Here is a 13,555-nt window from a genome sequence, read left to right on the forward strand (position 1 = left end):
TGGAATATTATCAGCCATAGAAGGAAGTTCTGGTTCATCCGCGTGGATGAACTCTGAAAACATAAGTTTAAGATGCCAGTCGTAAGAGGACAAGTGCTGTTTGATTCCACTTTCTTGAGGGATCTAGAACAGGGGAATCCATAGAGGCAGAAAGTAGAATAGAGGTGACCAGGGGGGCAGCCCGGGTGGCTCAGCGGTTTAGCACCGCCTTCAGTCCAGGGCATGATCCTGGAGTCCTGGGTTCGAGTCCCGCAGGGAGCCTGCTGCTCCCTCTGCCTGTGTCTCTGCCTCTCTTTTTCTCTGTGTCTCTCATGAATAAATACATAAAATCTTAAAAAAAAAAAAAAAAGAGGTGACCAGGGGCCCCGGGGAGAGGATGGTTAGTGTTTAATGCAGAGTTGTGTTGGGGATGATGGAGAATTTCTGGAGATGGATGATGAGGATGGTTGCAACAGTGTTAGTGTGCTTAATGACCCTGAATTGTACACCAAGAAATGGTTATAACGGTAAACTTTGTTATATATTTACCACAATTTTAGGAAATGAATAATGTAATATACCAAAACCGCTGAATTGTAGGTGCAAATGTAGTGTATGTGTAGTGTATGAATTACATGTTTTTTTTATAAAGCTGGGTTTATTTTATTTTTAATTTTTTTTAAGGTAGGCTTCATGCCCAGCACGGAGCCCAGTGAGGGCAAACCCACAACCCTGAGATCAAGACCTGAGCTGAGACCAAGAGTCAGAGGCTTAACTAGCTGAGCCACCGAAGCGTCCCTTTAAATTTTTTTTAAATTTTATTTTGGGGCAGCCCGGGTGGCCCAGCGGTTTAGCGCAGCCTTCAGCTCGGGGTGTGACCCTGGAGACCCGGGATCAAGTCCCACGTCTGGCTCCCTGCATGGAGCCTGTGTCTCTCTATGTCTGTCATGAATAAATAAATAAAATCTTTAAAAAAAGATTTTATTTTAAATTTTTTAAATTTTTATTTATTTATGATAGTCACAGAGAGAGAGAGAAAGAGGCAGAGACACAGGCAGAGGGAGAAAAGCAGGCTCCATGCACCGGGAGCCCGATGTGGGACTCAATCCTGGGTCTCCAGGATCGCGCCCTGGTCCAAAGGCAGGCGCCAAACCACTGCGCCACCCAGGGATCCCCAGATTTTATTTTAAATTAACCTCTAGGGACGCCGGGTGGTTCAGTGGTTGAGCATCTGCCTTGGGTTCAGGTTGTGATCCTGGGGTCTCCAGATCGAGTCCTGCATCGAGCTCCCTGCATGGAGCCTGCTTCTCCCTCTGCCTGAGTCTCTGCCTCCCGCTCTATCATGAATAAATAAATAAAATCTTTAAAAAAGTAACCTCCACACCCAACGTGGGACTCAAACTCACAACCCTGAGATCAAGAGTTGCACCCTCTCCCCACTGAACCCGCGGGTGCGGGGTCGCGGCTGCGCGGGTTCCGGCCGCTGCCGGCAGGGGGCGTGCTCTGCGCGTGCTCCGCGGCCGCGGTTCCTCCGCTTTCCCGGGGATGGGTGGCGGGGGCTCGTGACCTCTGACATCTCATGCAGGAGCAGGGTGCTAGGTCCAAGTCACCTACCGGCATCGAGCGTCACCTGCAGCCCGAGACCAAGCCCCGCACCCCTCTGGGCTGTGCGACCCAGAACAAACGACCCACTTGTCTGGGCGCCTGCCTGGCGTCTGCGCGATGGGCCCAGGTGGCGGGGCGTGGGGTGAGTGGGGGCAGCGAGCCTCCTCCAGGAAGCCCTCCAGGCCCGCCCCGCCGCGGCTTCCCCACCACCTCTGGGCGCCTCGGGAGACCGGACGCGGGGGCCAGAAGCCCCCCCACACCGTCAGCCCCGGGTAAAGCTCCCACGGGCCGCGGTCCACCTGCGCCCCCCGCCCGCCTGCCGCGCTCTAGCCCCGCACAGGCCCCCCACGGGGGTGGCAGTCCCGGGAGCCACGCGGGGAGGGGGCGGACCCGGCCCGGGCCCCCAGCGAGGGAGCAGGAAGGTGGGGCGGGAGGAGCGACAGCAGCTTGGGTTCTCGGCCCGCGCCTCCCCCGCCCCAGCAGCGCAGCGGAGGATGCACGAGCGTCGCGCTCGCAGACGCCGGCCGCCCGCGTGTGGGAGGCGCGCGGGGGCGGGGACCCACCGCAGGTGCGCTCAGGTGCGTGCAGGTGCGCGCAGGTGCGCACAGGTGCGGGCGGGTCCCGAGGGCGTGGCCTGAGCCGCAGCTCCTTCTGCGGCTCCTGGAGCCTCCGCGCATCATCTGGAAGATGGGGGCAGTCGCAGCAACAGATTCAGAGGTTTGCAAAACTCAGCAGAGCCCTGGCACCTGTGCCTCCACGGACCGCCTCCACAGCGACAGGGCTGTGTGGGGAGCACAAGCCCAGGCTGGTCCCTTGACCCCACTGGAAATCCAGGGAGACTTCCAGGGGGAGGTGACAACTGACCTGAGACTTTTTAAAAAGATTTTATTTATTCATGAGAGAGAGAGAGAGAGAGAGAGAGGCAGAGACACAGGCCAAGGGAGAAGCAGGCTCCCTGCAGGGACCCCCAATGTGGGACTCGATCCCAGGACAGGGGAGCACACCCTGAGCTGAAGGCTGACGCTCAACCACTGAGCCACCCAGGCATCCCAGAAGGGCCCTTTTTATTCCTGGCTTATTCTTGGCAGACCATGGGTCCTCTCTGAGCCTCTGTTCCCACATCTGTAAATCAGACCCATGATACCTATCTTTTGGGGCAGGTGCAAAAATTGGCAGAGAGGATGCAGGAAAATCCTTAACCCGCTGTGAGTGCCCACCCTGAGGACCAGCTATTATTATTTGGGGGAAGAGTCTTCCTCTGGCCCACCGCTCCCAGGCTGTGAGAAGGAGCATAAGGACATTGTGGAAAGGACGGACGTGTGGATGGAGGGAAGGTGCTCCAGAAAGGGAAGCCGCCGAACAAGTGTGCAGAGGTTGGGAATTTCCGGACGCCGACAGGAAACTGTGTGTCCTGATCAGACCACAGGGACCCTCAGGACAGCAAAGGCTGGGTATAAAAATCCAGCCTTCATTTTGAGGGCAGTGGGGAGCCATGGAGGGTATTAGAGCCCGAGAGAGATTAGGGTATTGGGAAATTCCTCTAGTAGCCAGCAGTGGGCAACACTGGAGCTGGGAGGCCAGGGAGGAAGGGGTGTAGGGAAAGAGGGGGTACCCCGTGAAGCCTGTCCCAGTGGCACTCCCTAGGGTGGGGTAGCCTTGTCTCTCCAGGCAGATCCCCTCAGGCCACCTGCTTCCCCACAGGGCCGTGTCACTGCACCACCCCCAAGGAGCTGCCTTCCCGCCCCCCCACCCCGGATCCAGAGGGACTCAGGGAGAGCCTGAGACACTGCTGAGGTCGCTCAGATGGGAGCTCGCTCCAAAGCCTGCAATGCCCCCCCCTCCGCCCACAAAGCGTTCTCCTTGGTCCTCAAGGCGCTGCCACACCTCGGCTCCCCCAGCCCTTCGCCCCACCTCGCACACCTCAGTTTAGGGGCCCGATGGCTGCTCCGAGGAGGAGCCAGTTCTGCTCCTGAGCCACACGCAGCAGCACCGGTTCGGGCTCCGCCGAGGCTCCATCTGTCTCTCAGCCCGTTTCTTCTCCCAGCCCCCGGCCTCCGTGTCCCTCCCACCTGAGCTGAGGGCAATCGGGGACCAGCTGGGGCAGCCCGTGCGGGCCTGTGCCATGACCTGCAGCGCGTCACCAGGTGTCCGTGGGAGCCCCCGCAGAGACTTCCGGGGGGGGGGGGGGGGGCTGGCCTCTCCCACCCGGGGCACTCCCACCCCGCCCCCGGGCCGTCACGTGTTCCACATAGGAATTTACTGAGCTTCGTGCCAAGTGCCCAGTGGCCACCGGGGCCCAGCTGGGAGCAAACTGCCCCTTCGTGCAGCCGAGTCTGGGGTGGGGGGGCACGAAGCAGGGCCGAGGCAATCATTTACAAGTTATAATGATGCAGCCCGGAGAGGCAGCGAGGGCTCGGGCGTGCGGGGCCCCGTGCTGGACCCTGGGACAGAGGAAAGGGCCCTGGTGGGCAGGCGGGAGGCATCCCGACGCGTCCGGAGTTTTAATCCATCATATGGTGCCCAGGGTTGGCTTCTTGGTTGGGACAGATACGGTGGTTGTGTAAGGTTCTGACATTAGGAGAAGCTGGGTGAGGAGTCGAGAGCTGGCTTTTTGTGACTTTTCTGTAAATCTAAAATCGCCCCCAAAGAGGGAGAAAGGTGAAGAACTGGGAATTGTGAGTGCTTTTAACAGGGGGAGCCGATTGGGACGCCTGGGTGGCTCACTGGTTGAGTGTCTGCCTTTGGCTCAGGTCGTGATCCCGGGGTCTAGGGATCAAGTCCTGTATCGGGCCCCCTGCATGGAGCCTGCTTCTGCCTCTGCCCATGTCTCTGCCTCTCTCTCTCTCTCTCTCTCTCTCTCTCTCTGTGTCTCTCATGAATAAATACATAAAATCTTAAAAAAAAACAGGGGGAGCCGACGTGGTTGGGGATGAGGAGGTGGGTGTTCAGGAAAGGCAGCATTAAAGCTGAGAGTCATCAGCTGTGTGGGCTTCAGTAGGTGAGGTGAAGCAGGAGGAGAGTTCCAGATGGGGAAACAGCATGTGCAAAGGTCCTGCGGTGAGGCAGACCATGGTGTATGCAACGGAAGGAAGGATAATGTGGCGGGAGCCCTTTCCATGGCGGGTGGGGGTCTGCAGCCTCCTGGGGTCGGGTGTTCCTCTTGGGCTGAGGGACAGAGGCCTGGGTGAAGGAAGCCAGAGAGGTGGGGGTGGGTGGCACCAGAGTGGGGTAGAAAACACGTTCTTGATGCTCAGGGAAAGCTGTCCCTGGCAGTTTCCCTTTATTCCAAGTCCTTTCAATGCCAGGTGCTCCTCTGGGACCTCCAGACCCTGCCCCCCAAGCCCCTGCCCCGGGTAGTCGATGCCCTGGCCCTTTGGTTGTTAAATACATTAATCATCTCTGCGACAGGGCAGTTACGAGGCTGGATGTGGCCTATGTGTCCCCGTGCGTGTGCCCTCGGGCGGCTGGCATGCATGTGCCCACGTCTGAGCTGTGCTTCCAAGCGGCCTCCCGCGCACGGCTGTTGGGGGGCGGGGGGTGCTCAGGCCTCTGCCACGTGGGCACCTCCACAGGCTGCTCGAGCGTCCTTCCAGCACGGTGGCCGGCCTTCCCCCGCGTGGGCGATGAGCGGGACAGGGAGCGGGAGAGCAAGGAGGAGGCCGGTGCCTGCACGTTTCCACCTCGAAGTCACCCACTGTCGCTTCTGCCGTTTTCTGTTGGGAATGAGTCACTCAGCCCAGCCCCGCATGAGAGAGGAGGGGAGTCAGACGTCACTTCTCGAAGGAGGGGGGGTCCGCAGAATTTGTGGGCGTGTTTTAAAACCACCACAACCAGGATGCCCAGGCGGCTCAGTGGTTGAGCACCTGCCTTGGGCTTGGGGCGTGACCCCAGGGTCCGGGGATCGAATCCCACCTCGGGCTCCCCGCAGGGAGCCTGCTTCTCCCTCTGCCCGTGTCTCTGCCTCTCTCTCTGTGTCTCTCAGGAATAAATAAATAAAATCTAAAAAAAAACAAAAACAAAAAAACACCACAACCTCCTGGATGAGGTATTTGCAGCCCTGACTTGCCTTGGGGGCTGCTGAGCCCCGGGAGGGGAGCGGAAAACCACGAGGGAAGGCAAGGCAGCCAGGACGTGGCATGTCGTTCGCCGGTGGGGCAGCTGCCACCGAGGACTCTTGGGGCTCATCATTTGTGCTGAGGACCCCCCAGGAGGGGATGGGGTGGCCTGTGCCCCAGCACTGCTCCAGCCCAAGGGCGAGGGAGCTGGGGGTTCCTCCAACCCTCGAGCAGATGAGCAGAGGGCTGCTCCCGGGAACGTGGGCTCCAGGCAGGGAGCGCGCCCGAGGCAGAGCCCTGTGGGGGTTGGCGAGAGCCTCAGAGATGGGGGCCCCCACCCCACCCCGGGAGCACCTGCCACGGCATGTGACTCTGCGTGAGCCCGGGGGAGCCAGCCCTGCGACTTGAGACAGAACTACAGGAAAGGAGGCCGGAGATGGGCAACACCAGCTGGGATGTGCTCAGGGCCGGTCTGACCGGCGGGTGCTCTCGCCCCAGAAGCCAGCGGGGGCCCGCGGAGCTGAGTTCTGATGGAGACCGAGAGTGGGTTCCCAGGCTCTTTGATCAAGCTGTGCCTGAAGTCCCCAGACTTCCAGCTTCTGGTTCTGTGGCTTGAGCAAGGACACCTCCACAGCACCTTGCAGCACGCGTGCAGGGGTTATGTGTGTGGAGCGCAGGGGCTGCTCCGAGTCAGGAAAGAAGCTCCATAGCTTCACACGGAATTATTATTTTTTAAAGATTTATTTATTCACGAGAGACACAGAGAGGCAGAGACACAGGCGGAGGGAGAAGCAGGCTCCATGCAGGGAGCCTGATGTGGGACTCGATCCCCAGACCCTGGTGTCACACCCTGAGCCCAAGGCAGGTGCTCAACCGCTGGGCCACCCGGGGATCCCCCTTCACACAGAATTAAAAAAAAAAAAAAACCTTAAGATTGTGGTTCTTGATCAGTTTTATGCCCCAACCGCGCCCCCCCCCCCCCGCCAGCCCTCTGAGTGCCCAGCTTTGTGCTGGGAGATCAGGGACCCAGGGACCTCATCCTCCAGAGCTGGGCCTCAGGTCTTGGGGAAACGGAGCTCTACACAGATGCTCAGAGCACAGGGAGTTCCCAGAGCTCAGGGAGCAGAAGGGAGAAAGAGTTTACCTGGGAGGGTCCCAGTAAAGCAAGCTACATGGAGGAGGGACCCTGGGTTTTGATGGTTGAATAGGAGTTTTCCAGGAAGAAGTAGTCTGGCAACGAGAAGGAGAGTGTTTCAGGAAGAGGGAATATACCACGGCAAAGGCTCAGAGGTATGAAAACAGCAACTGGTGGGCAGGTGAGAGATGGAATTCGAGTTGGAGGATCCAGAGGGACTGTGAAGATTGGGACCTGAGTCTTTTTTTTTTTTTTAAGATTTTATTTATTTATTCCTGAGAGACACACACAGTCAGAGACACAGGCAGAGGGAGAAGCAGGCTCCCTGTGGGGAGCCCGCTGGAGGACTCGATCCCAGGACTTCGGGGTCACGCCCTGAGCCAAAAGGAGACAGTCAGCTGCTGAGCCCCCCAGACATCCCAGGACCCGAGCCTTAATCCCAACACAAAAGGCAGCCACCAAGGAGTTCCAGTGGATGTTGAGCCCGACTATGAACCCTAATCACTTACTTATTCCATCAGTAAGACTTTCCTGGATGGGTTCAAATCCCCGCTCTGCAGGTGACCTGCTGTGTTCCTCTAGACAAATGGCTTGTACTCTCTGAGCCTCAACGTCGTCTTCGGTAAAACGAGCACCTAGTGGGGCTGCCGCTGTGAACCAGGCACCCCCGGGATGATTTTCTTGGGTAATCCGCCCAATGGCTCGGAGCAGTCCCAGCCCGGGGGGGGGGGGGGGGGGGGGGGGGGGGGGGGGCGGGGCTCTCCTCCAGGGGGTCCGAGCCTTCCAGAACCCAGAACTTCTCTCTCACATCTTCGCTCACCTTTGTCGGGGCTGCACCTACCCCCGCCACGCTTCCTTACCTCTTTGCACAGAGAACCATTCACTCCCCGGGGGTTCACCTGAGGGGGCGACTGCTAAGGAGACTTGAGAAAGCAGAGCCCAGGAAAGACTCCTCCAGAGTCACAAAGGCAGTGAGGGTCTGAGCCAAAATACAGACCCACGCCTGCCTGACTCCCTGTCCGGCTCAGCACTTTCCTTTGCCCTTTGGGCACTTCTGCTGTCCTTTCTGGCTACCTTTCCCTCTCATAGCTTGGTCTGTCACCCTCTCTGGGGCCCCGCTATCCCCCCCCTGCCAGGTCCTCCCAACAGCCTCAGGCAAAACCCCCGAAGGGTCAAGGCAATCTGGGAGGGCTTCCTGCAGGAGGGAGCTCCTGGGCAGCACGAGCTGCGCTGGGGATGGCATCCGACAGCCTGTGAGGGGTGACGTTCCCATCGTTTGCTCATCCTCACCTCTCCCAGAGGCCCAGGGCACAGGTGGGAAGTCTATTTCTGTGGCTGTCCTCACACCCACCCCTCTAAGTGACTTCATCGGGGCCTGAGCTGGGGGTGCAGCTGACCTCATCCTCCCACCTTGGGGCGGGTGTGTGAGCAGAGCCCTGACACCATAAAGCCAGAATCTAGGGCAGCGGGCACCATCACGTGTGATCTCAGAGTCCCTGCCGAGGCCCCTGGAGGGAGGCGTTGGGAGATCCTTCTTTACCAGAGAAGAAAGCTGAGCCCACAGAGAGGGAATTTCCTTGCCTGGGGACACACAGCGAGTGAGACACAGAGCCGGGACTGGTCTCCCCTCAACCATGGCCCTCCCCTTCAGGCTACTGAGCCTCCGAGTCAGGTCCTGTTCTCCTCTGCCCAAGGCCCTCCAGAGCTCCCACCTCCCTGGGAATAAAAGCCCCAATCCACCCTGTGGTCCCCAAGGCCCTGCCCCGTCCCATCTCTGCCCTCCCCACCTCCCTCTCTCTCCTCCTCCCTCAATCTGCTCCAGCCACGGGTCTCCCCACTGTCTCTCCATCCTGGCAGGTGGGTTCTGCCCCAGGGCCTTTGCACGAGCTTATTGCATGGATATCATCACAGAGCATCATCCTCTCATTAGCTGAGGGTGAGGAGGTTGGGGGAGACTCGTGCTCAAAGATTGGTGAGGGGGTGGGGAGTTTGGAATACACGCAGCTCCCCTCCTCTCCTCTCCTCCTGGAGAAAGATCTTTAGTCCATCAGTGGCTGGTGGTCATGGGAAGCCCTTCCTTTTCCCGGAGTCTGTGTCCCCAGCTGTAAAACGGACAGATCACTTGTCCCAATCCTGTGTCGATGGCTTCTTCCCTTTTACATTTCCCTATAGCCACGATTGTTTAATTAACATTTTCCTTGAACCCCACTCACATCTGGAACATGAATACATGCATTGGTTTTTAAAAGCCTTTTTTTTTTCTTTTTGAACCACAGAGATGGGCGGAAAACCAGCCTCCTTGTCGTAGATGGGAGCTCACTGAAAATACAATTTTTAAAATTTATTTAATTCTTTAATTTTAATTTTTTGATGGAAATACAATTTAATCTGAATCTGGCTGGTTGCGGCGGGCTGCAGACACGGGTCCTGTGGCCGGTGGCGGGGTCGGCAGGTGGGAGAGGGGTCACAGCTTCCCCCCATCCCCACCCCCACAGGAGACTTGAGAAGGATGGAAATGACATTTAAGGGGCGTCTTCGCAGATGGACCTTGAGGTTATTTCATGCCCCGCTGAGCAGCCTCGAAGTTGCCCTTCGTGAGACCAGGCGCGTGTGGCACTGTGGGCAAGGCTTGCCGCCAGTGTCCAGGGCCGGGCGCCGAGCTGTCACCCTCCCAGGCCGAGCCTCGCTGACAGCCAACCACAGACACTGCGCTCTGCCGGTTGTGTTTCCTGTCCCTACAATCTGTGCTGCACGAAGGCCAGAACCACTGCCTTGCTCCCCGCTGTGTCTCCAATGCTCAGAGCAGCTTGGCATACAGGAGGCGCTCAATAAGCGTTTGAAGCTTGAATGAATGCATCCGTGTCCAGGTCTCCTTGTAGCCTCCCCCTCGGAGTCCTAATCCCCTGAAGCTTTGGCGGCTAAAGGGCCTCTGCAGATGGGATCGAATGAGGAGCCCGGAGCGGGGGAGGCGAGGGTGGATCCCCCGGGCAGCATGAGGGTTGTTACCGGAGGGAGGCGGGAGCACCAGAGTCTGAGAAGAACCGATCACGGAAGCAAAGTCCAAGGGGTGCAGGAAGCTTCTAGAAGCTGGAAAGAGCAAGGAAATGGGCTCTCCTGTGCAGCCTCCAGAAGGACGGCCATCCTGCGGACGCCTAGACCGCCCCTGGGAGCGCGGGCCGGAACCCCGGGGAAGAGAAGTGTCAGGACCCCACAGAGCCACATCGCAGCCCAATGCCCACTCGGCAGCGTCTGCTCCATGGGTGCCCACTGTGCACCTGCACTGTCCTGAGCACCGAGGGTACAGCAGGGCGGAAAGACAGACCAAAAAGTCCCCTGCCCTCATGGGGACGACAATACACTATCTAATAAAGCACATAATGAAATGGCAGGTGATAAGGTCCCTGACCAAAGGAGAAGCCACTTACCGGAGGGGCAGGGTGTGGTCACAGAGTTGAGCCGAGGGTGCAGTAGGTGAAGCGTCTGGTTCTTGATTTTTGACTCGGGTCGTGCATGAATCTCAGGGTCAGGAGGTTGAGCCCTGGCAACGGGCCCCACGCTCAGCGTGGAGTCTGCTTAGGGAGTCTCTGCCCCTCCCCCGCTCACCCGTACTCTAAATAAATTAGTAAAATCTTAATTTTTTTAAAAAAGATTTACTTATTTACTCATGAGAGACACAGAGAGAGGCAGAGACACAGGCAGAGGGAGAAGCAGGCTCCCGTTTGGAGTCCAATGTGGGACTCGATCCCGGGGCCCCGGGGTCACGCCCTGAGACAAAGGCAGCTGTTCAACCACTGAGCCACTCAGGTGTTCCAATGAGTAAAATATTTAAAGAGCATTTTTTTTTTTGAGGAGGAGGAAAAAAGCTACTTGCAGAATTCTATACACCACGTGAGTACACGAACCAACACGCGTTTTTTTTTTTTTAACACGCGTTTTTAATGCACGAAATAACCCTCGCTTTGAGGGCCTAAGGGTGCGCACACATGAAGGTGGGGCTCAAATTGAGACACCCCTCCCCCCTTAGTTCTAAGGTTTTAATTGGCTCCTTTCTAAGGTGAAAAGGACCTGCAGCAACCAGGGCAGGCCTTAACCCTTCATCTTCCGTCTTGGCTAGGAGACACACAGGTGTCTGCTAAATTCATCTTTACACGTCAGTTTTATTTTTTTCTCCCAAATTAAAAATACATTATTATAATGAAGAGAGAAAATTGTGGACGATTTAAATAGCTGGGGGCAGAAGTGGGAGGGTGTGTCGGGCAAAGGGGCTGGCTTCAGTGAAGACCTGCTGGCAGCAGTGAGCATGGCCTTGTGGGGGAGGAGGAAGCCTGGAAACTTCTACCCGGTGGTGGCACATTTCCGATCACGACCCCAGCTCCCAGCTCCAGGCGCAGCAATTCCCAATCTCTCACGTTGCAAGGGGTGGGCAGGTGGAAGGGAGGGGGACAGAGTTAGAAGCTCCCCAGCTGGTTCTAACACGTGCACAGGGTTGGGAATCATCGAATACACGGTCTAGTGCAGTAGCCACTTAAAACATGTTTGCTGAGTGGTAAATGAACTATTTGGGGAGGGCGACTGAGAAGTCAAAGGGGATGGGCAAAGTCCAGTTCCTGTAATTGTACCTAATGACTTGCCGTCATGAGCCTAGGAGAATTCCAGGGAAATGTATAAAAAAAAAATGCAAGAAGAAAGGGAGTGGACAGTTTGCTGAGCTGAGGTGGTCAGGGAGGGCTTCCGAGGGAAGGGGACACTGGAGCTGAGATCAAAGGGTGAGCCAGGCCTAGGACGTGTAGCGGAGGTGTGCCAGGCACAGGGACAGCAAAGGGAAACTCCCAAGGAGATGACAAACATATAAATGGGTGGTTCCAGGACAGGGTGTGACCAGCACTGTTATTGGGGACCCCAGAGGTGGCCCCTGGCTCAGACAGAGGGGTCAGCTTCAGGCTTCAGGGAGGAGGGAGCTGGGGTCCAGGTGTGAACTTCCCAGACTCCGCCCTGGAGCTCCTCAGCCAGAGGCACCCCTTGCCCAGCATCCCGAGAGAAGCAGCACCTGAATGGAGGCGGTTGTTTTTTTTCCCCAGGGGGAGCGACAGCGAACATGATCACCCTACATCCAACTGATTTTAAATTTAGCCCAGTGCACATGGAACTCAGTTCGGGGAAAAACAACACAAGCTATAAAAATACAATTCCATTCTCTTTCACGGGCGGCAGAGGGAGCAGGGCAGGGCGAGCTGGGGGTAGCTGGAGGACGAGGCAGATGTGGTCAGAGCCGATCTCAGAGTCAGGCTGCTGGCCGGGGGCCTCCTGGGGTCGCCAGGCCTGCCCTCACCCTGCCAGCTCAGTCCCCACACAGCCCCCACCAGAGAGACCAATCCCAAAGCCAGACTCATCCCATCCCACACTGCCGCAGGATCACCCGTGGCTCCCACCACCCTGCGTGCGACCCAAGCCCAAACTCCTACTCTCGGAGCCCCAGACAAGCCCCTCCCAGCCTGTCCCACCTGTAAGCCTCTGCCACTCCCTTTCCCCCCACCTTGCTCCCACCCCTTCTAGAAACAGACCCCAAGGAAGAAACCCTGCCTATTGCCTTTATCATCTCTGGCTGCGTAAGAAATGACCCCAAATCTAGAGGCTTCACGCAACACACGTGACTACTCATGGTTCCTGTGGGTCCACAGCCCAGGTGTGGCTTACCTGAGCGTCCCACTTCAGGGTCTCACAAGGCCACCTTCCAGGAGGAACCGGGTTGTGGTCTCATCTGAAGGCGTGACCAGGGCAGGCTCAGCTTCAAGTAGGCCCGATGCATGTTGGCAGGATTTGGTTTCTTGCCAGGTGGACTTCTCCATCGGGGCAGGCAGGTAAGCAGAGTTGAGAGTGAGAGCGAGAGCGAGAGCGAGAGCGAGAGAGAGAGAGAGAGAGAAAGTGGGGGAGGTGGAAGGGAGGGGGATGGAGGGAGAGGAGGGAGGGAGAGAAACAGAAAAACAGAAGTTACAATATCTGTCACCTATTTCATTTCAGAAGTAACATTCCGGGGCATCTGGGGGCTCAGTCGGTGACACATCTGCCTTCGGCTCAGGGCATGATCCCGGGGTCCTGGGATGGAGCCCCACGTCTGGCTCCCTGCTCCATGGGGAGTCTGCTTCTCCCTCTCCTTCCTGCCATTCCCCCTGCTTGTGCTCTTTTTCTCTCTGTCAAATAAATAAATAAATACACAAATAAATCTTAAAAAAAAACAAAAAGAAGTAATATGCCATCACTTCTGCTACTTTTTACTGGTTAAAATGAGTCGTAGGCCGCCCCCCTCCCCGCCGACCCAGATGGGAGGGGATTACCCAAGGGTGTGACAGAGCAGGAGGTGGGCGTCCTCAGAGGGCCCTTCTAGAATCAGGGCTTTATTCAGGATGTTACTTTATGCTCATGCCATGGAATACTATGCAGCAGTTAAAAGTGATAGAGGATTTTGGATTTAGAATATTATCCTGTTACTATTAAAAAAATATATATATATATATATAGTCATCCCTTATCATCCAGTAACTGCCTTGGAGCCTTTGCACATACTGTGCCCTCTGCCTGGAATGCTCCTCCTCCGTCTCTCTGCATGGCCTCCTCCTTCATCTCCTCCAGGCCTATGTTCAAGCATCACCTCCTCGGAGAGGCCCTCCCTGACCACTCTCGGTCTAAAATAAAAATCCGGGATCCCTGGGTGGCGCAGCGGTTTGGCGCCTGCCTTTGGCCCAGGGCGCGATCCTGGAGACCCGGCATCGAATCCCACGTCGGG

The 13,555-nt window shown here is 57.1% G+C and overlaps 1 long non-coding RNA gene across 1 annotated transcript; it reads right to left on the reverse strand.

The window, feature by feature from the left end:
- Positions 1-9,172: 9,172 nt before the first annotated feature.
- LOC119877306 lies at positions 9,173-12,935 on the reverse strand. Its single transcript, XR_005374468.1, has 3 exons — positions 12,469-12,935; positions 10,200-10,312; positions 9,173-9,861 (listed from the first exon to the last, which is right to left on the reverse strand). It is a non-coding gene; the product is annotated as an uncharacterized LOC119877306 (long non-coding RNA).
- Between the last annotated feature and the right edge of the window lie 620 nt (positions 12,936-13,555).

The sequence above is a fragment of the Canis lupus genome, chromosome 20 (genome assembly GCF_011100685.1).
Source record: "Canis lupus familiaris isolate Mischka breed German Shepherd chromosome 20, alternate assembly UU_Cfam_GSD_1.0, whole genome shotgun sequence".
NCBI classification, from domain to species: Eukaryota; Metazoa; Chordata; class Mammalia; order Carnivora; family Canidae; genus Canis; species Canis lupus.